Source organism: Leopardus geoffroyi, chromosome A2 (genome assembly GCF_018350155.1).
Source record: "Leopardus geoffroyi isolate Oge1 chromosome A2, O.geoffroyi_Oge1_pat1.0, whole genome shotgun sequence".
Taxonomy (NCBI): Eukaryota; Metazoa; Chordata; class Mammalia; order Carnivora; family Felidae; genus Leopardus; species Leopardus geoffroyi.
The window spans coordinates 32,231,132-32,254,450 of NC_059331.1; positions in this window are offsets into that span (position 1 = coordinate 32,231,132).

Here is a 23,319-nt window from a genome sequence, read left to right on the forward strand (position 1 = left end):
GTGTCTGTCTTCTTTCATAGAGTGTAATGTTTTCGAAGTCTGCACCATGGACCAATACTTCATCCCTTTTTATAGCCGAGTGATAGTCCAAAGTACGGATCTACCACCATCTGTTTATCCGTTCCTCTGTGATGGACATTTGGACTGTTTCCGCCTTTTACCTATTGTGAACAGGGCTACTGCGCGTACCTGTGCTTGACTCTCTGACTTCAGTTGTTTTATGTATATACCTACGAATGGAATTGCTCTGCATGGTAATTTTTTTATGGTAAGTTTAACTCTTCAAGGAACCACCAAACTATTTTCCACAATGGCTGAACCATTTTAAATCCCCACCCAAAATATCCAAGGGTTTCACTTTCTTTTTTTATTTTTTTAATGTTTATTTATTTTTGAGAGAGAGACAGAGAGAGAATGAGAGTGTGTGAGCAGGGGTGGGGGAGGGACACAGAGAGAGGGACACACAGAACTTGAAGCGGGATCCAGGCTCTGTGCTGTTAGCACGGAGCCCGGTGTGGGGCTCGAACTCACTAAACCATGAGATCATGAACTGAGCCAAAGTCAGGTCCTTAACCGACTGAGTCGCCCAGGCGCCCCCGAAGGGTTTCTGAATGTATTTGCCAACTCTTGTGATTTCCAGTTCTTGGTTGTTTTTTTTTTTTTTTTTTTTTGAAAACAGCAATCCTAATAGATGTGAAGTGTTATCTCATTGTGGTTTCAATATACATTTGCCTCATGGTTAATGACATTGAGTATCTCTGGCCATTTGTATATCTTCTTTGGAGAAAGGCCTATTCAAGTCCTTTCCCCAATTTTCAATTGTCTTTTTTTGTTGTTGAGCTGTTGAAAGTTCTTAAAAGATTCTAGATCCTAGGCCTTTATTAGATATATGATTTATAAATACTTTCTCTCGTTCTGTAGGTTGTCTGTTCACTTTTTTGATAGTGTCGTTGATTGCGCTTACTTACTAATGTTTACATAGAGAAATATTACTTCCTGTTTTGTTAGTTTCACCTAAAATTACATTTGGATACACTTTTGTGTTTGACATTATTTAAAAAATTACATTATTATCATTTTGATGGCTGCATAATCCGTCATATTCATAATAATCTGAGGATTGCTGGCAAAGTATTTAACGTTTTCTTGGTATCAGAAACAAATGAAATCCAATGAACCATTGAACAACCAGGCACAGAGAAGGGAGGGGACCACGTGGCTTTGAGGATCACATGAGTTTGTGGACTTTGCCTCAAACACTGTAGTAATATTGCCTCCCCGTTTCTGGTTTCCTTGTCTCCCATTTCAAACTCTTAGACAACAACAGCATCTTACCAGCTCAGCATGGGTCAGTGTTGACCCCTGTAGAGGACACTGATCTACACAGTCCAGATCCCCCCTTCAGGCCTGACATGCCCCTTCCCCCGAATGCTGGGAGCATTGGCTGCTTCACGCTCTCGGTTGAATCCCTCCTCAGGACTTGGCCTTGACTGAAGATTGCCTTTTCATCCAAATTCATATCTCTTTCCCACAGGCAGCCCATGTGTAATGACAGGTGATGCAGGACAACTCTGAAGGGTCATTCCAGCTCCAGCTCCTGGGTTTGGCTGATGCCTTGTCATGACTGCATCACAGTTCATTTTCCCTCTGCCCAGTGTCATTTTACCTCACTTCCCCACAGGTACTGATCACAGGTATCGTTCCTGCACACCAATAACTGACTAAGACTCATTTCCCAGGAATGTAGCCTGATGAAATCATTAATCCAGGCAGTAGAAGAACATCATCGTATCTAGGAAAATACCTGAGGGTTTCAAAACTGGTTTCAGAAATGGAAGGAGTGGCTATGGCCTATTGCTATGGAGTACTGAAATAATTTCCAGTTGTGCTCTTTCAGGAATACTGGAATGAACAGTTTTTACTTTTGTATTGTTTCATTTGAATAGACTCCTAAGAGTTGGCTTGTCCTGACTCTGGTACATTTTTAGGCTGCTTTCAAAAAAGATTTTGCTAATTTAACAGTTGTCAACAATGAGCAAAAACTATGCACAATTTTTAATACACCTGTGACCATAAAGGGGATGGAAAAAATAGTATCAGATGTATCAGAAAATCTGCCAGGTGGCTTAAGTAAATCCAATGTTGTTCCCTAGCATTTTCCCCTTTATCTATAATAATAATAATGATAATTTTTATTAGATACAGAGTCCTAGGACATTCTGAAATAAAAAAGGCTCACCCTCTTTTGAAGCTAAGAAAGCTTTAGAAATTTGGTGACCTTTGAACGAACCCATAATTATGAGTAGGGTTTGTATAATGGAGACGTTCGGGTTTTTGGTTTTTAGTGACAGAAGCCCAACTCTAGTTTAAGCTCAACTCTAGTTAAAGCAAAAATGGACTTAGCTAACTTAAAAAAATTTGGGGGTATCCTGCCTCAGGGGCATTTGGATCCAGGATATCCAAATGATGCTCTAAGAGAACAGTCTCTCCAACTCTTGACTGTTATACTTTGCACTGGCTTTGTTTTCAGACAGGTTTCTTCCTTGTGGAGCTAAGAATAGACACCAGCTCTCTCATACACCCCCTCCCCGCCCCCCCGCCCTGTTAGCAGCTCTTATCACTCCAACAAAAAGAAAATGCCTCTCTCTCCTGATAAATCCAGCAAAATATACCAGCAGCTCTGTTTGACCAGGTCTAGATCACGTGCCCCTATTTTCTAGAATCGAAAATAGGTTCAGCCCCAGGAACCCATGAACTGAGCCTGGGCAAGAGTGGTACTCCAAAATAATAAAGGGTGCTTCAAACTGCAAAAGAGGAGAGAGGTGTCCATTACAAGTTTCACAAGTGGAGATGAAGAATGGGGAAGCATCGGCCTGAATAAAGGCATGGAGGCAAGAGAGGAAGGTCCAAGTTGACAAGAAGATTGGAGAGCAGAGAAAAAGGTGACTGGAGATGTGTTGGAGAAAGCCTTGACTGCCAAGATAAGGTTTCGTGCCCAACTGTAAAGGCATTGCAGGGGTGGGTGGTGGCAAAGAGGTGTCCAAAAAAATCATCACATTTTATAAATATAATCCATCATCAAGCGTAATTGAAAACAGGTGAGCTTTCTGTGTTGTCTTCAAGACTCTGGTATGTAGTTGTAGGCTTCATTTCCAAGGAATTTGTTTTCAGTTAAACTGCATAAGCCTGCTTGACCTACCCCTGGAAAAAAGTTTTTAGTATGTTCGTTGAATGCATCTGTCTCTCCCACCTTATTCAATTTCTTCTTGCCTATCACTTTGAGATTTGGCTAAACTGAAAAATACATATTAGGATGAGCAATCCCAGGTGGAAGACCAGGAACTCTTGGAGATAAATAGAAAGAAGGCAGCCAACCATGAATCCTCAGACCTGATGGGCAATTTACAACCTCACCACTTGAAGGCACCTCATTTATTCCTCAGTTAAAGTTGCTCTCTCAACCTTAGCACAGACTTTGGAGAAAGACATATTTTGTTACAATAATGATCAGAAAGTCCCTCTGGAGGAAATAACTTGCTGATGAAGATTAATTTCTCTCTCCCTTCCTCTTCTGCCTTCTGTGTGTCTTCTCCATAAACAGAAGTGAAAATAGTTCACTGGAGCCCAGAATAATGGACCACAAAGTTCCCAACAGATGGTCAACCTGGGTTGACTATAACTTAGTTTTAATGGCATCCCTTCACTATAGAGTGAAACCAGAAAGGGCTTTGCAAATAGCCACATGCTACACTTGAATTCATTACCATCATTTCAATCACCACGTTAAGATCCAGGAGGTGGGGTTCCTAAAGTTCCCCTTTTTTGGATGTGAAGCAGTATAGATTCATGCTGACTAGTCCTCAGCCTCCGGAATATGACAGTCCTGATTTTTTTTTTTTTAATTTTTAAAACAATGTTTATTTTTGAGAGACAGAGACAGAGGCACAGAATCTGAAGCAGGCTCCAGGCTCTGAGCGGTTAGTACAGAGCCCAATGCAGGGCTTAAACCCACAAACCATGAGATTGTGGCCTGAGCCGAAGTAGGACACTTAACTGACTGAGCCACCCAGGCGCCCTGACAGTTCTGTTTTTGTTACTTAGCATGCCTGAGCCTTCATAGCCTCATCTGTGAAATGGAGTAATTAAAGTATCTACTGGTCTGATACAGCTTTGGTGGGGATTAAGGAGATCAAAATGAATAAAAAACAACTTGTTCATTGTCATAACATGACTCCCTCATCCTGGCGTTGCCAGAATTTCTTCGTTTTAGGACCAAAAGTTCCATATCCTGGGGACCTTGTCAGTCCCATGCAAACTGGGACTGTTGGTCATCCAAGGATGAGGAACTCAAACAACTTTCAGAAAGTATTAGCTATTTTTATTTCAGGGAAGAAAAGTGAGGATTAAAATTCTCAGCATGGTATAAGGAACACAGGCATTTTGTTTAAAAAATTAGGATTACAGAATTAAACCTCCTAGGATTCATACATAAGGCTTCCAAATGCAAATCCTGTACTTTTCCTGGGGTGCTTTGATTCCTTCTTTCATTCAATTCTTCATTCCTTTAATCAATGCTTGCCTTCATAGGACTTAGAGTAGAAGACACAGACAGTTAGAAAATAGAAACCTTACAAATGATTCACACTGCCACCCTGCTAAGTGTATGGGCAGGTAATTGCTCATCATGGGTTTTCTAGGGATTTTCCTGAAGCCATCTGCTCTCCAGTGTTTCCTCTTGTGTCCAAATTTTCCTGCAAAGTGACCCTCGTAGGACTGCAGTCCAACCTTTGGCCACAGAGGAGCAGAAAGTTAATTAGCCTGAAGTGACCACATTGGGTTTACCCAGAGGTGTTCCTCTTCTTCCATTTTGATAGATAGCAGATGTAAGGAGTACAACATCATCCCCTGTATCACATGGAATAATCCATGGCTGATAGGTTCCTAACTGGAGGAGAGGCCTTCATTTATCTGTGCAGGTGATGTGAATCTATATTTGCCTGTTTAAGTTCACGAAACATGAAAAGACCCCAGAGTCTTACATTTCAACCCATAATCTCACCATCCATAGGAAAGGAAAAGTGGTCTGTCCAGATGTGTTCCCATTACAATATTGTGTGGTCTTTTATTTTCATTCCAGTAGAGCCAGGAAATTCAGAATCAGTCACCTAGTCCAAAATATAATAATCTTTCAGTATTATATTTACAATAACATATCATAGGGAAAGTGGATATTTCATCTGGGAGCCAGGACAGCCACTGGGGGACTGACTTGCCTCAGCAGTACCGTGTTAATAAACTTGAGAAAGCCCTATGCTGGGTTAAAATGCAACTTTTCACCCCCCTGGCATGGCAAACTGAACAGGGAAGGAAACCTCTAGCAAAACAGGATTAGATTTCACAAAAAGATATGGAAGGGGATACAAAATCCCTCACCGTGTCTCCTGCAAAAATAAAAGAACAAAAGAGCCAGTGGCCATTTCTTCAAAGAAGAGCCTTCCCTGGACTGTTTGCATTTAAAGTCGACTTCTTTCTTGCATTTAAGTGTTAGGCGGCTGGTATTTAACAAAATCTTTACAAAATCGAGTTGATGTTGTTTTCTTTTAATGTATTATTTTTAAATTTAGGATCATTTCAGGGGGAGATGTTTAGGCGTTTGGATTTGGTAGGAAATTCCCTGATCGGGTTCTGAGAACAAAATAGGATTTGTTTTTGGTTTGGGTCTCAGTTGGGACAAGCAGTTAGGGGATTGTGGAAGAAAAGTGCTTCTGTGGCGTCAAGGACCAGGAAGGTGGTCTCGAGGATATGTCAGCGACAGCAACTGTATTAATGTTTTTTTTTTTCTTTTTTTTCAAAATTGCAGCAAGTCTGGGGCTATTTCTTAAAGGAATTTAGTGCAAAAGTTGTGCCCCTTGCTATCCTGAGATCTTGCCCAAGATTTGAAAACATGCCCAATGCAAACATGATAGGAGACTTTGAATGAAGAAAATAAGCTCAAGAAAAATGTTTTAATTGGTGGTGGTGTAGGGTGAGGGGTGTTAGAGAGGAGCTACACCTGTTTTTCGTTTTTCTCCTCTCCTTTTCCTTTCTTTTCTTTTAAGAAGGAATATTCTTTGTTAATCAGATATCCTAGTAGGAAAAGAAAAAAGGAGAGCCCTCACGGCTGCTCTTGCTTTGTGTTCTAGGCTGAGTTGAATTCTCCACCCATCCCCAAATTCACATGTTGAAGTCCTAATCCCCAGGAACTCAGAATATTTGGATATAGGACCTTGAAAGAGGTAATTAACATAAGATGAAGTCACATGGCCGGGGGGGGGGGGTGTTTGCCCAATGTGACTGATGTTCTTATAAGAAGAGGGAATCTGGACTCGGACATGTGCACATAGAGGAAAGGCCATGTGAAGACACAGTGAGACGGTATGCCAAGAGAAGCTTCCAAAGAAATCAGCCCCGCCAGCACCTTGATCTTAGACTTCTGGCCTCCAGAACTGTGAGAAAATAAATTTGTTGTTTAAGCCACCCACTCTGTGGGATTTTGTTATGGCGGCCCTAGGAAACGAATACATTCAGTCTAATGACTATTTCCACCAAAGGATGTTGCCAGTGGAAGATGATAACTCCTTGTTAGAAACAGTAGCTTGTTTTCCATATTCCTCTGCCATACATGTTTAGCTATGTTTTAAAAGTACATACAGGGGCGCCTGGGTGGCGCAGTCGGTTAAGCGTCCGACTTCAGCCAGGTCACCATCTCGCGGTCCGTGAGTTCGAGCCCCGCGTCAGGCTCTGGGCCGATGGCTCGGAGCCTGGAGCCTGTTTCCGATTCTGTGTCTCCCTCTCTCTCTGCCCCTCCCCCGTTCATGCTCTGTCTCTCTCTGTCCCAAAAAATAAACAAACATTGAAAAATAAATAAATAAATAAATAAAAGTACATACAGAACTCAGGACATTTGTGTTCCAGTAGAGTTATTTTTTGAGGCGAGGGAGGACATGAGAACGTATTTCAGTCACATTTATTAACTGGAATGCCTTTTAATATGCTTAATAAAATTCTGAATCATGCATGCCCTCTGAAATAATTTAAATTTTTTTTTTCAACGTTTATTTATTTTTGGGACAGAGAGAGACAGAGCATGAACGGGGGAGGGGCAGAGAGAGAGGGAGACACAGAATCAGAAACAGGCTCCAGGCTCTGAGCCATCAGCCCAGAGCCCGACGCGGGGCTCGAACTCACGGACCGCGAGATCGTGACCTGGCTGAAGTCAGACGCTTAACCGACTGCGCCACCCAGGCGCCCCTGAAATAATTTTAAAATAAAAGAATATTAATGTATTTTTAAGGTTCTGATTTCTTTGCATAGCTTAATTTAGATTTCTTCTTCTTGACTTAAAACGACAGTGTAAGTTTTTTTTTCCTGACCTTTGTAAGTTGTTTTAAATGCCCATGCTCAACTTCACAGTGATTAAGGCAAATATGATACAGTCGTAAAGGGAATAAAATGCAGCTGTTTAAAAAAAAAGTGGAACCCCAGCATATCAAAAAGAAGTTTTAGTGTTAACTGAAAAACAATTTTAAATCATTGCGTGTATGTTATTATTGTGATTATGCAGTTATATATAGATTATGTATATTATGCATATTTTATCATTACAGCTAAGTTTTCTTTTTTAAGCCAAATCTTATAAAAATTATTCTGGAGAAATACACTGAACAGTCATTACTTTTGGGGAATGGGGTTATGACTGCTCCCTTCCCCCCCCGCCCCAGCTTATTTTCACTTTTGCCTACATTTCTTAAATAAGCATGTATTACTTTAATGATTAAAGATGATTATCCACCACCAGTGTAAAAATGCATATGAGTTCATTATCCATTAATAATTAAATGAGCTAACCACCAGGTATAACCATCTGGCATGGTGCCTGGTCCAGACTGTGAGCTCAGTCAAGGTTAGCTTTCATTCTCTATGCGACTCAAACTAGTTTCCCACCATACGATGGATTACAGGTGTCCTGGAGGCAGCTAATGATGTTCAGTCGTGAGACCATAGGCCCAAAACCCAGAGTTGACACAATTTAAAAATCTGGGTAGGAGGTAAAAGGAGAGGGCATTTGGTAGAATTTCATCTTTTTAGTGAATTAGTGTTTTATATTCCTCAATGGTAAAACTGCATATTTTTTATTAAGAATTCAATTATGTATTTTGGGGGAATTGCAAGTATCATTGGATGTCTCCCCCCACCCACCACCCGCCCCCCCCCCCCCAGCCCAAAAGGGATATTCTCTTCAGAAAGATGGATGGAAAAGTAAAAAAAAAAAAAAAAAAAAAAAAAAGGTTGCAAGTAGAAAAGCACCCTCCCTTGAAGTTTGCATCAAAAAACATTCCATTGGCTGTATAGTCTTCATATATACTGTTTGGGGGACTACTGAGGATAAGAGCCATTTCTCTGATCAGGGTGCTCTTGTGGATTGATCAGGTGGTCAATAACCAGGTGGAATAACCAGGTGGTATGAAATTGTTCAGCACATGTGGCTAATTTCAGTAGAGGGACCCACGTTAGGACCAGCACTCCCAGACTGTGCTTTTGTTTTTTTTTTTTAATTTTTTTTTTTTAATGTTTACTTATTTTTGAGACAGAGAGAGACACAGCATGAGCAGGGAAGGGGCAGAGAGAGAGGGAGACACAGAATGCGAAGCAGGCTCCAGGCTCAGAGCTGTCAGCACAGAGCCCGACGCGGGGCTCGAACTCACGGACTGCGAGATCATGACCCGAGCCGAAGTCGGACGCTTAACCGACTGAGCCACCCAGGCGCCCCACCAGACTGTGCTTTTGTATCTTGCTACTCAGCTTTCCGACCCTCCTCTTTCCCCAGGGAAAAAAAAAAATCCCTAAGCCGCTTTTAGAACAGCTGAGGAAGTTGTGTAATGAGGGGCAGGAAACGGCGTGGACTGTAAAACAGAGATTTTTCAATAGGCCCTAGCCAGCCACAGAATTTAGAAATTCTAGATTTTTTTTTTCCTGTAGGTATCTAGAAACCCAGAACCCCGACAAAATAGCAGACTGCAGTGTGCCATGTGAAACCTTATTTGTCCCTGTAGATGGATGGGTACCTTCAATAATGACAGGAAGGATGCAGGCTTACCATCCTTTTTTTCTCACCTGATAGAAATCTGTCAGGTTCTGGGTGGAGGAGAGAGAGGTGGAGAAGAAACTGGAAAAAAAATCTCTGCAAGACTGCCCCAAGACATATGAGAATCACGAATCCTTTGTATTCGTAGATTCTGAGCTGAGCAGTTCGTCTCACCTGAACAAAGTACTTTATTTTCTACTTTAATGTGAGTTGACCTGAAACTTTAGCCCTGGGGCAAATTACAAATATACCCTACCAGAAGTTGGCCTTGGTAACAAATTCCTAACTGGAGTCCCACTTTTAGTGAGGTCTGGCTGAACCTCAACACTGCGACCAGGCTCATTGTAACAATATGAGCTTTCATAGCCTTGCTATTTAAGATTCTTTCTCTCAGACTAAATAAGCAAAAGTGCTCCCAGACATCCATCCTGGGTATCACAGAGTGACTTACATATCATGTAACTTAGAATGGAGTGGTTCCATTCCTTCAGGCTTCCTGACTTGAGTTAGCTGCATCTGCTAATGTTGGAAATGTGTTTTGAAGACATTGTATCATTTGGCCAGGAAAATGGAGGGCCAGATGGCTTTGGAAGAATATTAAATGGCAGAAGGCTCTCCTGGAATGTTAAACTGCTTCTAGAGATCATGCTTCTATTTCCTAAGGGTAGTGTCCTTTTTGGGGTAAAATTTTGCTATTTTATACGAATCAGAGGCAATAAAGAAGATAAATACTTGCAGGATATTTTCTAAAATAAAGATGATGAAAGCTTTTGGAGTAATGACAAATATAATTTTGGATATCTTTGATGGCACAGTGGTTAGGATGTTTTATCTTACTGACACATTCTGTTTTATGAGGGAAGGCATAATATTTACTGTTAGCTTTCAACAGTGTGTTTCCTATGCTGAAGGAAAATTTTTGAGGAGTAGGATGATATCCGTCGCTCATAATTTGGAAACTTAAGAATTTATCAAGAGGATTCAGAGAATGAATGTTGATCCTTACTGTCAGTCGGATTAATAAAATAATGTAAAAACAATTTCTTACAATGAAGCCTGATACGTTATAACTGCTCAGTAATTTAATTACTATAATGACGATGATTAAGTTGTAGACTCAGAAAGTCAACTTATTTCACATCTCCTCTTGGCTATCTCCCAGGCACCTCAAACATGACATATTCAAAGAGGAGTTATTTATTTCTTCCCTGTTGCAATCTGGCTCCTACCATGGGCCTTTCCATCTTAGTAAATGACAACCCACATTTGTTCAAGCCAGGGTTCTGGGAGTCTCACCTGATACGTCCCTCTCCCTCACCACTCTACATCCATCCATCACTTAGTCCCATACATTCCACAGTTTAAACATTTTAAAAATTTGTCTACTCCTATCTATCACTTTTGCTAAACCTCTACCCTAGGGTTTACGGCCTCTATACTACTGACATTTGGGGCCAGAAAATTATTTGCTGTGGGAAGCTATCCTGGGCACTGTAGGTCTGTTGGTGGTTTCTCTGTTCTCTACACACAGGACGCCCGTGGGAACTCCCACTTTGATACAGCTGAAAATGTCTCCAGGCGTTGCCAAATGTCTGCTGGGGGCAACGTCTCCCCCCTTTTGAGAATCCCTGATCCAACCCACATTACTGTCATCTACATCAGCTCCTACAAAGCCTCCTTACTGCCCCTTACTCCTTCCCCAGTAAGGAGCAGACCCTCTCGCATTCGTCTTGAGTGTCTTTCAGGTCACAGAGGTCTTCACAGCATATGGATCTCACCAGCTCCCAGCCAGTCTGAACTTTTACCCGTTTCCTTCACACTTAGAACAAATACTCCCAACCACGTCCATCTTCATCGAGTCCTTCCTGTTCCTCTCTCCCTCCCTCCCCAATGCTCCAGCCACAGTGGGGTTCCCCCAAGCACCAAACCTCTGTGGCCCTCGGCACCTTCACGCATGCTCTCGCTGCCCAGAGAGCTCTGCAGCCCGATTTCATATTTATCCCTGAAGAGACCCCCTCTTACTTTCTATCACAGGACCCGACGTGTTTCCATCCACGCCTTCATCACAATTTGCAACTGTGCAGTTTTCTTCTTCCTTTAGGTGTCTTAGATGAGACTATGAGTTTCTAGAAGGCAGGAGCAGGTCTGTTTTATCCCCTATTCAATACCAGCACCATCATGGTGTCTTGCTTACAACAAGGAAACCATACATATTCATGGAATGAAAGAATGACAAATGAATGAAATTAAAACCAGTTTTGACTGGGAATTGCGTTCCCCATTCTTCACACTAGGGGGTGCTAAATCAAATAATTTTTAATTTATTTATTATTTTTTACGGTGTTTGGGAGGTTTGGATATTCCTTTCCCATGATGCTGTTTAAGTTAGTTGCTCAACAAGCTTTTCTTTTCACTTCATCGCAGGTATCAAGTTCAAAGTGTTGTGTTCATTAAATGAGATATGCCTGTAAAGTGCTTATGAGCACAACACTGCCAGGCAATCAGAAGTACTCAGTAAGTGTGCTAATTGTCACTTTAACTAAGTAAATTATTTTAAAATTTGACTTTTATCAAATTTCCCACCAAAATAGTTCCAGGAAGTAGTTTAAAGCAGAGAACCATCACTAAGTTTCCCTCAAGCGAATCAATTTCCATGTCTCAGGGCTTTCATTATTTGCACTGAAACCTGTATCTTCCAGCTCTTAACAAAAGGGGATCATGTTTAAAATACAAAATGGCTAAAATCTGAAGAATAACACGTTCAGTAAAAATACTCGGTTGACTTCATTGTAAGTCCATCCTCAGTGTTCTAATTCCTAAATAAAAATGTCGTATGACGAGATACTTATCTGACAATTCAGGTTTGGCTCTCATTTAAAATTTGTGAGGGTTTCAAAAGCCCCACAGCCAAGCAAGAGAGGATTTTACAACCTGTATCACTAGATTGGATTAGCTGCAGGTGAAAGGTCTTCATGGTGTCAAAGATCATATGTTGCTTGGCTCTTCTCAGCACATTTTTTTAAGTTTGTTTATTTATTTATTTCGAGAGAGTGTAAGCATGCATGAACAGGAGAGGGGCAGAGAGAGAGGGAGAGAGAATCCCAAGCAGGCTCTGCGCTGTCAGCACAGAGCCTTACCCAGGGTTCAGTCCCGTGAACCATGAGATCATGCCCTGAGCCGAAATCAAGAGTCTGACGCTCAACCAACTGAGCCACTCGGGCACCCCCTTCCCAGCATATTTTAAGTCACACGCTATTCACAGCCTTCGTTTTATCCAGGCTGCCAAAATTCTACTATCTAAGGGCATTAAAACCTCTTAGGTAGAAAGAGCATGTGAAAAAATAGTGTCTTTCAGATATCTCTGTCACATATAGAGTAATGGATATATATATATTTTTTTCACACTGCAGCAAAGATGTAGTTGCAACGTAAAGTTGTAATGTCCCTGTTTTCTGCTGTCCTTTTAGGCTTTCACAGCGTCCTGATTTATTCGTGTTTCCGTGACATGTAATTTTGTGCCTATTAGATCCTCACAATGAAACGGAGCGGTTGTTCTTATGTCTCAGGAAATGCAGGCCGGCTCCGTCCCAGGCCTTCTCCCAAGGAGTCACCATAATCTGGAGAAAATTATTCCAAAGGAAAATCTGCTGAGGATAGAAAAGGAGCCCGACAATAAAAATATTTTCTGCAGACAGTTCTGTTGTAGAGCCAAGGAAAAAACCTCAGGGACTGGTTTGGGATTTCATGCTTCCTTCATGTCAGACTAGTTAGCTCTGTTGGTTATGAGTATGGTGCTAGTAAGAGCGAGACGTGATCCAAGGTGAATCCCCGCCTGGGCCTGTCAGCTCTGTGAAAGCAAACAACCATCTTACGAGCATAAGCTCCTGCTCACAGGAGGGCCTGGCCGGAGGACTCGGGAGGAATAATTTCAAGTTTGTCCGTAGAAGTAGGAACACAGTTCAAAGAATTTAGCCCTGTTATGCTACAGAGTTCTTTTTTTTTTTTTTCTTTATCTAGTATAGCGTATATCTAACCTTGGCCTTTAGAATAGCATCATGGGGAAGGTAAAAGTTAGGTTAGGTGGGAGAGGGAAAGAATCACTGAGCTCATCAATGTCATGGTTATCATCCCTCCACCCCCCCCCCCATCTTGGTTGTCTTCTGCTTCATCATCATCATCATCATCATCATCAATATAAACATCATCACTGCTATCGTGTTCTTATTATAGGCCAGGCCCTGGGCTAAGCACTTTATCTACATTATTTAATCTTTGCAACCATTTCTGGAGGTAATCTTGGTTAAACCCATTCTAGAGTTAACAAAGCCACCCACCTAAGAGACTCCCCAGCTCATGCATGAATACCCAGTCAGTGCATTTCAGAGCCCAGATTCAAATCCAGGCCTCTGCCATTCCCATGTTCATGATCTTAGCATCTACACACATAGGCTAACCTCAGAGCAATGAGGCTGCCCGCTTTTGATCTATGCTAACCTTATGTTCAAAGGCTGGGTTCTCTTTTTCTAACAAAAATGTTATTGTGGGAAAGTTTAAAACTCTTTTGAGGAAAAGCTTTACAGTGACCCAATTTCTTGTGACCTAGATTTTCCCAGTTAGCTTACAGTCGATACCCTTTGAAAAATTACATTATAAAACATACTTGTGTCCAACTCCCCTCAAGAGTACGGCCTGCTCAGTATATGACCACGTACAAATAAAATGAAAGCTGCCTCGTAGACATCAGATGCCCAGGAATGCTGCGGATATAAATTCTACTGTTCTACCACAAAGACACTGTAAAGAGGGGTGCCTGGGTGGCTTAGTCGGTTAAGTGTCCGACTTCAGCTCAGGTCATGATCGCATGGTTTGTGGGTTCAAGCCCCGCGTCGGGCTCTGTGCTGACAGCTCCGAGCCTGGAGCCTGCTTCGGATTCTGTGTCTCCAGCTCTCTCTGCCCCTCCCCTGCTTGTGCGCGCTCTCTCTCTCTCTCTCTCTAAATAAAAAAAAAAAATGTTTAAAAAATAATAACAGGAGCTAACATTAGCGAGCATTTCTCCATTTTTATGTGGAATTCTAAAGACAAGAATGGGATTTTATCTTTGTAGCCACAACAGTCCTTTGTACATAGTAACATTACCAGATGACACTGGCTTATTACTATAGGAATTACTATAGGAATTGATTATAGGAATATACTCTAGTTTCTAGTTTGTAAGCTCCACAATATCTTCCCTGATTATTGCCATATCTTCCCTGATTATCACCAGAGCACACAGCATAGTGCCAGGAACAGAGTAGGGACTCCTTATTTAGTTACTTAACACCGAATTAGTATTGAGGCTTACTTTGTAACCATTCACCCTATCCTACACTATATTGGACACCCAGCCTGTACTCAGATATATACTAGAAATTTCACAGCGGCTATCGGTGGCAAGAGTGCAGGTTTGGGTATTTGCTGCTTAGCCCCCTGGTAATGGATTTGCACCAATCCATCCACCCAGTTGCACTCTGTAACTTGAAATGGCGCTGCCCGTGGAATGGGGCCAATCATAGCAACAACATCTTGGAGCCTGAATAAAAGGAACTGACCCCTCGACGGATCCAAACCATGGCGTTCACCTCCTTAGTTACTGCTATAGTAATAGACAAAAGCAGTCTCATGATCACGGAAGGATAAGTTTGGGAGCACGTGAATACCATCTGGTCAGAAACACTGTATTAAAATGCTGGATGCACCCTGAGCTTGCTTCCTAGCACCCCATTAAATTAAGTTGTGTTTCCTAAAGTGAGGTCTGAACTGCCAGGTGGCATGTAGGGCCACTTTGGGAGGGAAGGTGCTTTTTACTGCTAAGAAGCTAGACTAGAAAATTCATGGGCTGAGCTAAAAAAAAAAAAAAAAACCGAAAACCCACCACCTTTTTATATGACTGCTGATGGGACAAATTTCAGTTCAGTATAGAATGACTCTGAATAGCAAAGTAGATAATAAAAGCAGACAGAAAAGCAAGGCTTTTAGATTTAGGAAAGTCATTTCACAGCCTGGTGTAGCAGAAAGACTCAGAACTTTCTGTTAGAAGGCCTGACGTGAGTATCAGCTTTGCTATTCATTGTGTTGACCTTGAACAAGTGATAACTTTTCCGAGGGCTCACTTTCCCCATCTGTAAATTAGGGATGCATCTCTTAGCCTAGCACCGTGGGGTCACAAGGGCCATTTGACCAAGTCTCATGTTCGTGAAGTTTCAAATGTAGATGTTTAACATAATCACTAAACAAGGTTCCTGAGATACACTGACAAGATGGGAAGAAGTTAATTATATTGCTTTAACTGATGTTCCATTACCAGACCACACTACTTATGATGAATTATTTATTAATTTTTTTGTAAATTCTATAATTATCTTGCTTCAGTACAAGTACATAGCAATGCATTTTCCTTCTATTTTAAAAATGTTCATCTGTTTAATGTAAATATTTAAGAATGTAGCACAAGTTTTTGTGGACTGGGGAAGTCTTTCATTGATTTAGAAGCAGTACATTAGGAAGGCTGAATTTTGGCCCTTTGAAGCCCCAAGTCCAAAAATGTGTGCCGGTCAGACATTTAAAATTGGCTAAGATGGTAAATGTTGCGTGTGTTTATGACAATATTTTTTTTTAAAATGGGACTATTATTTATCACTTTACTCAGTTAATTTCCCAAGGTAAGCCAGTTAATTAGAATACCTTAAAACCATGCTGCCTATTTGGAATATCAGATGAAAAAAAAAATGAAACCTTTTTTTTCCTTCTTCTCTCCCTCCTTCCTCTCTACAAATATTTATTGAGCTCCCACTTATTTGCTGATACTCTTTGAAAAGTTGGAAAATAGGAAGATAACAAAGTTCCAGCACTCGTGGATCTTACATTCTAGCGAGGGCGGGAACAATAAACAGGAAAACAAATAATGTCAGATAGAGATAAATGCTATGAAAAAAAAATAGGAAAGATCATAGAGTGAAGGGATAGGCAGGTACTGCTTAGGGACCCAAGAAAGCCTTCTTGCAGAAGGGCCATTTCACTGGAGGCTTGAGAGGAGAGGGTGAACCCACAAAAATCTGAAGGAAGAGCTGTTTCTAGGCAAAGTGCATGTGCAAAGGCCCTGAGGCAGTAATGTGTTTGGCATGTCCAGGAGACATATAGGCTGTCCTTGTGGCAGAGGATGAGTGAGGAAGGAAAAGAATGGCAAGAGCTATGGTTGGAGATAGAGCCAGGGGCCAGAATTAGGGTCTTGTAGGCCATTTTACAATGAAGTAATTGAAGTCTAAAGATACTGCTTCTTCCACTGTGGAAGCTGCTTAAGATGGTAAACAGCCTTTCTGTCCATCCACACCCCCCCCCCGCCCCCCGCCCCCCGCCGGGGAATTTCTCTGGACTGTGCAGAGTCATATTACAAACCTGATTCATTCCTTTTTTTTGTCTCTTCCTGATAAAACCTGAAGTTCATGAATGATATTTGATGATCTCTCTCCCTAAATTGTGATGGTATGTATACTTTGAAGGAAATGCAAAAAGGTGTGTAGAGAATCAAGGCCGTTCTCTTGTAATTCAAAGAACGTACGTTACAATAGTCATTTCAGAATTGCTTTTAAGGGAAATCCAGCATGGTTTGATAAAGGTTGTAATGTGCATAATTGTAATGTGCAAGCTCAAATTCTCTATCTGTGCACATGTACAAGCTATGCATATTAGATGCGTGAAACTATAATACTTTCCATCAAGTGTTTCTTACTTTTGCAAAGCAGATCCCCAGCTAGCAGCCTTCTGTTTTCAGGTATGCTGGCATGGGTCTTGGTGCTAGTTACTCATTCTTTGTTTTGGAAATTAATACTTCTTAGATTACTACCTAACACTAATTTCTACTTATGAGCATCAGGGGTTGGTTTTTTTTTGTTTTTGTTTTCCTTGTAGCGTTTTAGACACGCTTCATTTTCTAGCCATGCACGTCAAATTCCGGCCTTAAATAGGGCACAGCTAGAATGCATTTGCTCTGACTGGGAATTGTTCTGCGGTCCTGAAGTTACTTAGAGATACTTCCCCATCTGTGAATGGGGATAATTCTATTTGGCTCACCTCCTTGGATTGTTGTTTGGTGAACTGAAAGGCAGAGTTTTAGACATAAAAGGGTCTGTGCACCTGCCAGGCATGGCTACATTCAGTAGAGGAAGTCCCCTGTTTTCAAAAGCTCTTTGTTGCTGCCAGAAGCACTGAGACCATGGTCTTTAAACACTGGAGTAGAAGAGACTTCTTTCTCTTTGCCACAGCACTGCCACACCAATCTTTTGAAAATCTTGATCCTGACACTTCTATTTTAAAATTTCTTCATTGATTCTCCAGCGCATAGAGGACAAGAGCCAAGCTCTCCTTAGTATGGCTGAAATGGTTCTTGGTTATCTCTTGCCTGTTCCCACCCGGCACACCCCAGCCGTACCTAATGAATACACACAGTGGCCTCTGCATAGCTCAGTTCTTTGTTGGGACAGCTCTTGTCCCCTTGGTGGGTACTTTGAAAAGGACTGGACCGACATGTAAAATGTCTTTCCCAGCTCCATATTCTGCCTCCAATTTAAATCATCCCTCGAGCACCACTGCCAACTCCAAACTATCTATGCTAGTGCAGAGAGTAATTGATGTTGAACAAATGCCTGTTTTGGCAAATGAGTTTGGAATGTACAGATCTTCCTAGACTTCCAAGGGGGTTAGGTCTTGATAAAACCATCCTAAGTTAAAAATATCCTAAGTTAAAAATGTGCCCCTCCTCTCTCCAAATACATATATATATATATACATATATATATATATATATATATATGGAATATTACTCAGCCATCAGAAAGAAATGAAACCTTCCCTTTGTACTCATGTGGATGGAGCTAGAACATGTTACGCTAAGAAAAATAAGTCAAAAAGAAAGGTGAATACCATATGATTTCACTCACATGTGGCATTTAAGAAACAACACAGATAAACACATGGGAAGGGGAGGGGAAAAAAGAGAGGGAAATGAACCACAAGAGACTCTTAACAATAGAGAACAAACTGAGGGTTGGTGGAGGGCGGTGGGTGGGAGATGGGCTAGATGGGTGAGGAGTTAATTAAGGAGGGCACTTGTGATGAGCACTGGGTGTTGTATGTAAGTGATGAGTCACTGAATTCTACTCCTGAAACCAACATTGCACTGTCTGTTAAATAAATTGGAATTTTAAAAAATGCATCCCCAATACACCGAACCTATCCAACATCATAGCGTAGCCCAGCCTGCCTTAAACGTGTTCAGAACACTTACATTAGCCTATAACTTGGGCAAAGTAATCTAACACAAGGCCTAGTCTGTTGAATAACTCATGTAACTCAGCGAATACTGTACTGAAAGTGACAAACAGCACGGTTGTATGGGTACAGAACGGCTGTATGTGTTTCAGCTGTTGATTCTTGTGATCAGAGGGCTGCATGGTAGCTGAGGCTTGTTGCCCAGGTTGAATGATCATTCATAGTTAACTTCTGTACGTTAGGGTTTCCAAATCCTTTTCTTTCTTGCTGGTCCTTCCATAGCGTATGTCTCCAGTAATGTTTGTGTTCATTCTGCCTCTACAGGATAGTTTAAAAGGACTGATGACACGGCATGGGGAAAGCCCTTGGCAAAGTGAAAATCCCTATGTACCTGGGAGGGTTTCCAGTTGCTGCATCATCACTGCGGGTACTTTTACCCTTCTGCTGGTTAAACTGTTTCCTAATTGTGATGGACCAAGGAAGTGACTTATTATTAATCTACTGACCGCTCAGCACTTCCCAGCTTCTTTACAATTTTCCCGGGACAGGAAGGAAATCCTTGCAAGAAGTCTGATTTCCACAAATCCTGTCTCCTTAGTCTATTGTGCCCTGCCAGTCGGGGCATCCCTACAGTGTGGGCTTCAACAGAGATCAAACTTGAGACTCCTATTTCTCACCAGGTTGGGTTCAAACCCCCCACACGTCACATACCAGAGGGTGATCATGAGAGTGGTACTTAACCTCATTGAGCTTTGAGCATCTCATCTGTAAATTGGGGCTAGTAAGAGTGCCCTCCCTCCTTGTATCCAAAGAAGTAACACAGGGAAAGCTGATGAGAATCAAATAAAAAGCACGTGTTCAAATGTAGGTAAGGCACATAGCATGAATAGGCAGTGAATGTTATCCACCATCGTATTATCATTATTTATCACTATCATTAACACAAGGTTTTAGGCAATCTGAAGGGTAGCTAGCTGTAAGTTCACCTTCGTATCCTACTGAAAATGACTTAAGATACAAGTAAATGAAAGCATGGTTGGTCTGGATAAGTTTGTTTCCAGATCAATGTATTATTTTTAACAGAAGCCTTTATATACATGGATAATGTAAATGAACTTTATAACAAATTTCTGTTGTGAAGCTTCAGCCAGCTGACTGGGACCCATCAGAGTGTTATGACACTGAGTTCATACAGGTAAAATGATCTCATACTTTGTACTGTCCTGCAGTGACCCTAACGGCTACCAAGAACCTGCTACATGATTTACAATCCACATCCCGAGGCATGAAACAACACTGGCTTCCAATAGCAATCGTTTACAAATAATTATGATACTAATGGGAGCAACTGTCCTCTACCGGTAAACTACTACATTCCGGATTTTTTGCTGCATTTCTATGAACTGTCTCATTTAATCCTGTGGAAGTCTACTGAGGGGAGTCCTTATACTGTCGTACAGCTACAAGAGTGAGGCAGGGAACAGTGAAGTGAACTGTCCATGGTCGTACTTCAAGGAGATGGCAAAGCTAATATTTGGACCCATGTAGTCTAATTCCAGAGCCAATGCTCACCCAATAGCCTGTGTTTGATTTCTCACTCTTTTTTTCTCTTTTTCTTACAAGTTGAAGAACCTCAAAAGATGCTTTAATGACAGGAACTCATCGTCCCTAAGCACGTATTTTTGTTGCTGTTGCACCTTTTGTCCTTATACATTTCTAAAAGTCCTGGGAGGGAGGGAGGAAGCTCACAGATGAGGAAACAGAGGCTCTGAGAGGCTGCATGATATAACGTCACATAGCCACAAAGAGATCTCTGGGGCCATACCCAAGCACATCCTATTTTCCAACGCAGTTATCCTCAAGCATCTAATTATTACAAGACCTCGAATGAGATGCTGTGGGTTGTGCAAAGATACATCGCAAAGACTTTACACTCTGTGACTAGAAAGTACATGGCCACAACCTATCCTAAACATGGTGACCCAACAACCACTAGAATGAAAACATTTTCTTCTGAAAGACGAAAGGATAGCATTTTCAGTCAAAGTCAAGGCTTAGAAGCCATGGTGCCTTTTTTAAACTCCTCCAAGTGGCTGCACAGATCCCTTGATGGTTTTCTGGTAGGAAATGTTCCCGACACTGACATCCTATCGCATGACAAGAAGACAACAGTAAAAGGGGCTTTCCCAAACGGGACTCCAAGATGCTGCTGAGATGTTTTCAGGTTCTAAAATAGTCACTTCCATCCAAAGTCCTACAAGGTAATTATAGCCTTGCCATTATTCCCAGCCTGGCGGTGATCCAGAACTCTGCTGTCACTACCGCTGCTGCCTAACTCGGGGGTGTGATGGAACCCTTCCATTATTGATCTCAGGACCGGCTGAGCATTCTGTTCTTGCTCTGCCTTCCAGTTACCTCCTAAACATTCCTGAATGTCTTGGCTTTGGCAGGTCTTGAGGGAGGAGAATTAAGGAATCAGCAGTTGAAAGAGAGAACAGAGCAAAGGAACGTGTTTCCTAGTCTGCGAGGTGGGAAGGGTGCGCTTAATTTTTTCTCCAGGTTTGGGCATGTATTTATAGGCCGTTAGAAGGAGTGGAGGGTGTTAGGTAGACCGGCTTCTCTCTTAAGGCAGAAAAGAAAAACATCCTTCCCCACCCCGTTTCTTTTTAAGGCCACAGTTGAAGTCATGCTCACCTTCCACTGTGAGGCACGTTGATGTTTTTCTAATTGTCTGGAGTCAGGTCTGCCACACTTCCTTGACTACACTTCTCCTTCCTGTCGGGGATAGGTTCCTGGGGTCAGGCACGCAGCAGGCTCCAGCCCAGGGCGTCAACTCAGAATTCAGGAGCCACAGTGTCGTCCAAATATGGAGGCGCAGGGCCCAGACTTCGGAACTGGGACGTGACGGAAAGCCAGAATCAGCCCCCACACACTGTGACGAATTCGGGCAGGTTTTGCCTCTCTACACTGGGCATTTCAGAGCCCTTCAATAGTAGCCTAGATTATTAGAGGGTGTTGGCCAATCACCAGAGCTCTGTGCATGGCCAGATTGGTGTTGGCCAATCACCAGAGCCCATGCGGAAAGGAGGTGGGGCTAGCTCAGGCGCCGCGTCCTACTACGAGCAGCGCCGGGTGCTTGAGCAACACGTTCTTAAAATAGTCCTCACAGCCGTCGCCCGTGATACAAATGCGCCTGTAATCCTCATTTTACAGACAAGGAAACAAAGATTTAGAGAGAGAAAGAAACAGCTAAGGTTACCCAGTGCCTTGTGGTTTGTATTCTGACTTGAAGCAGAACCTGTGACAACGAGTTGAGTGAAAATAGCTCGTTTGGGATGTTCAGGAGATACGCGGAGAGTCATGGGAAAAATAGACACAAAAAGGATGGCTGCGAATAAGGAGCGTGATGCTAAGCCAGTGGGAGAGTAGAGGGTTAGTCCACAGGGAAACTCTGAAAAAACAGTGCAGAACATGTACATCAGAGTTCTCGCTTCCAGAGGGTGAGGGAACTGCAGTGTGTTCCCACACCAGCTTCTGTGGATCATCAGTTGAGGGTGGGTGGGGTGCTCATGGAGTGTTAATTTCGCAGCTGGGATCGAGCCTTGGCCAGGACTTTGCAGAAAGCCCCTCAGCAGGGAGTTTCAGATACTGGTAGTTGGAAGTCACCCAGCCTGCGATGGAGGTGGTGAGACACCCGCCCCCCCCCCCTCCCCCCGGTCCCAAATAGGAGCTAGAAATTGCTACATACATGAAGTGGCACTTCCTAAGTGCCACTCTCAGTGATTTCTTGCTGCAGAACAGACCAGCCCAAAACTTAGTGGCTTAACACAACCACCATTATATTTGTTCACAAGTCTATGGATCTGCAATTTGGGCTGAGTTCAGCTGGACTGTTCTGCTGGTCTCACCTGCAGTTATTCATGTGGTTGCCCTCCTTTGGTCACTTAAGTGGGAGCCGCTTGTTCTAAGGAGGCATCAGTTGGGACAGTTCCTCTCTGTTGTATGTACTCTCATCCTGTAGCGGCCAAAGGTACAGCAAACTTTTTCGACAGAAAGTCAGATGGTAAGAATTTTTGGTTTTGCAGGGCATCTAGTCACGGAGGTATCTACTCAACTTTACTGGTGTAGTATAAACCAGTCATGGGCAATATGGAAACAAGTGGACACAGCTGTGTTCCAATAAAACTTAATTTACAAAAACCGTGGTGGGGTAGATTTGGCCCATGGGCCATACCTGGCCAATCCTTGTCTTCAACCAGACTTCATCACATGGGACTGCACCTTTCCAAACAGTTAAGGCAGAAGCTACAAGGCCTCTTGAGACCGAGGATCAGAAGTCACAGGGTCTTTTCTGCTGCATCCTACTGCTCAAATCAAGTCACCAGCTGATACTCTACACGAGTGGTGGAGCTGTAGATGTGACCTCCTGAAGGAAAGCTCTGAAGCATCATAGCACAAAGGAAAATGCATTCAAGGATGGGAGGAATGTTGGCGTCCATCTCTGCCGACAATTTACCCTCCAACCCAAACCTGTTTCGTTTCGGAGTCCTCTACACTGAGGTCCTACACTGTACTCCTCTCTTTATTTCCGTATGTAACTGGTTCAGGGATGAGGTCAGGAGGGTAGGTATTGGCAGCCTTAGGTCATCTTCAGCCCAAAACTGGAACAAGGTCTTTGTGGCCCTAGGTAATGAGATTTCCATGTGTTAGAGCTCACCTTAGAAATGGAGGTTTAGAGACCTAGAGAATCCTCTAGTCCACTCAGTTACTCAGTCCACTTAGTCCTTTCAGTTGGAAAGAATTCTTTCTCCAAACTACCCAACAAATGACCACTGAGCTTCTGCTTGATGAACCCTTGAGATAGGAAGGTCACTACTCCAGTCTTTCTT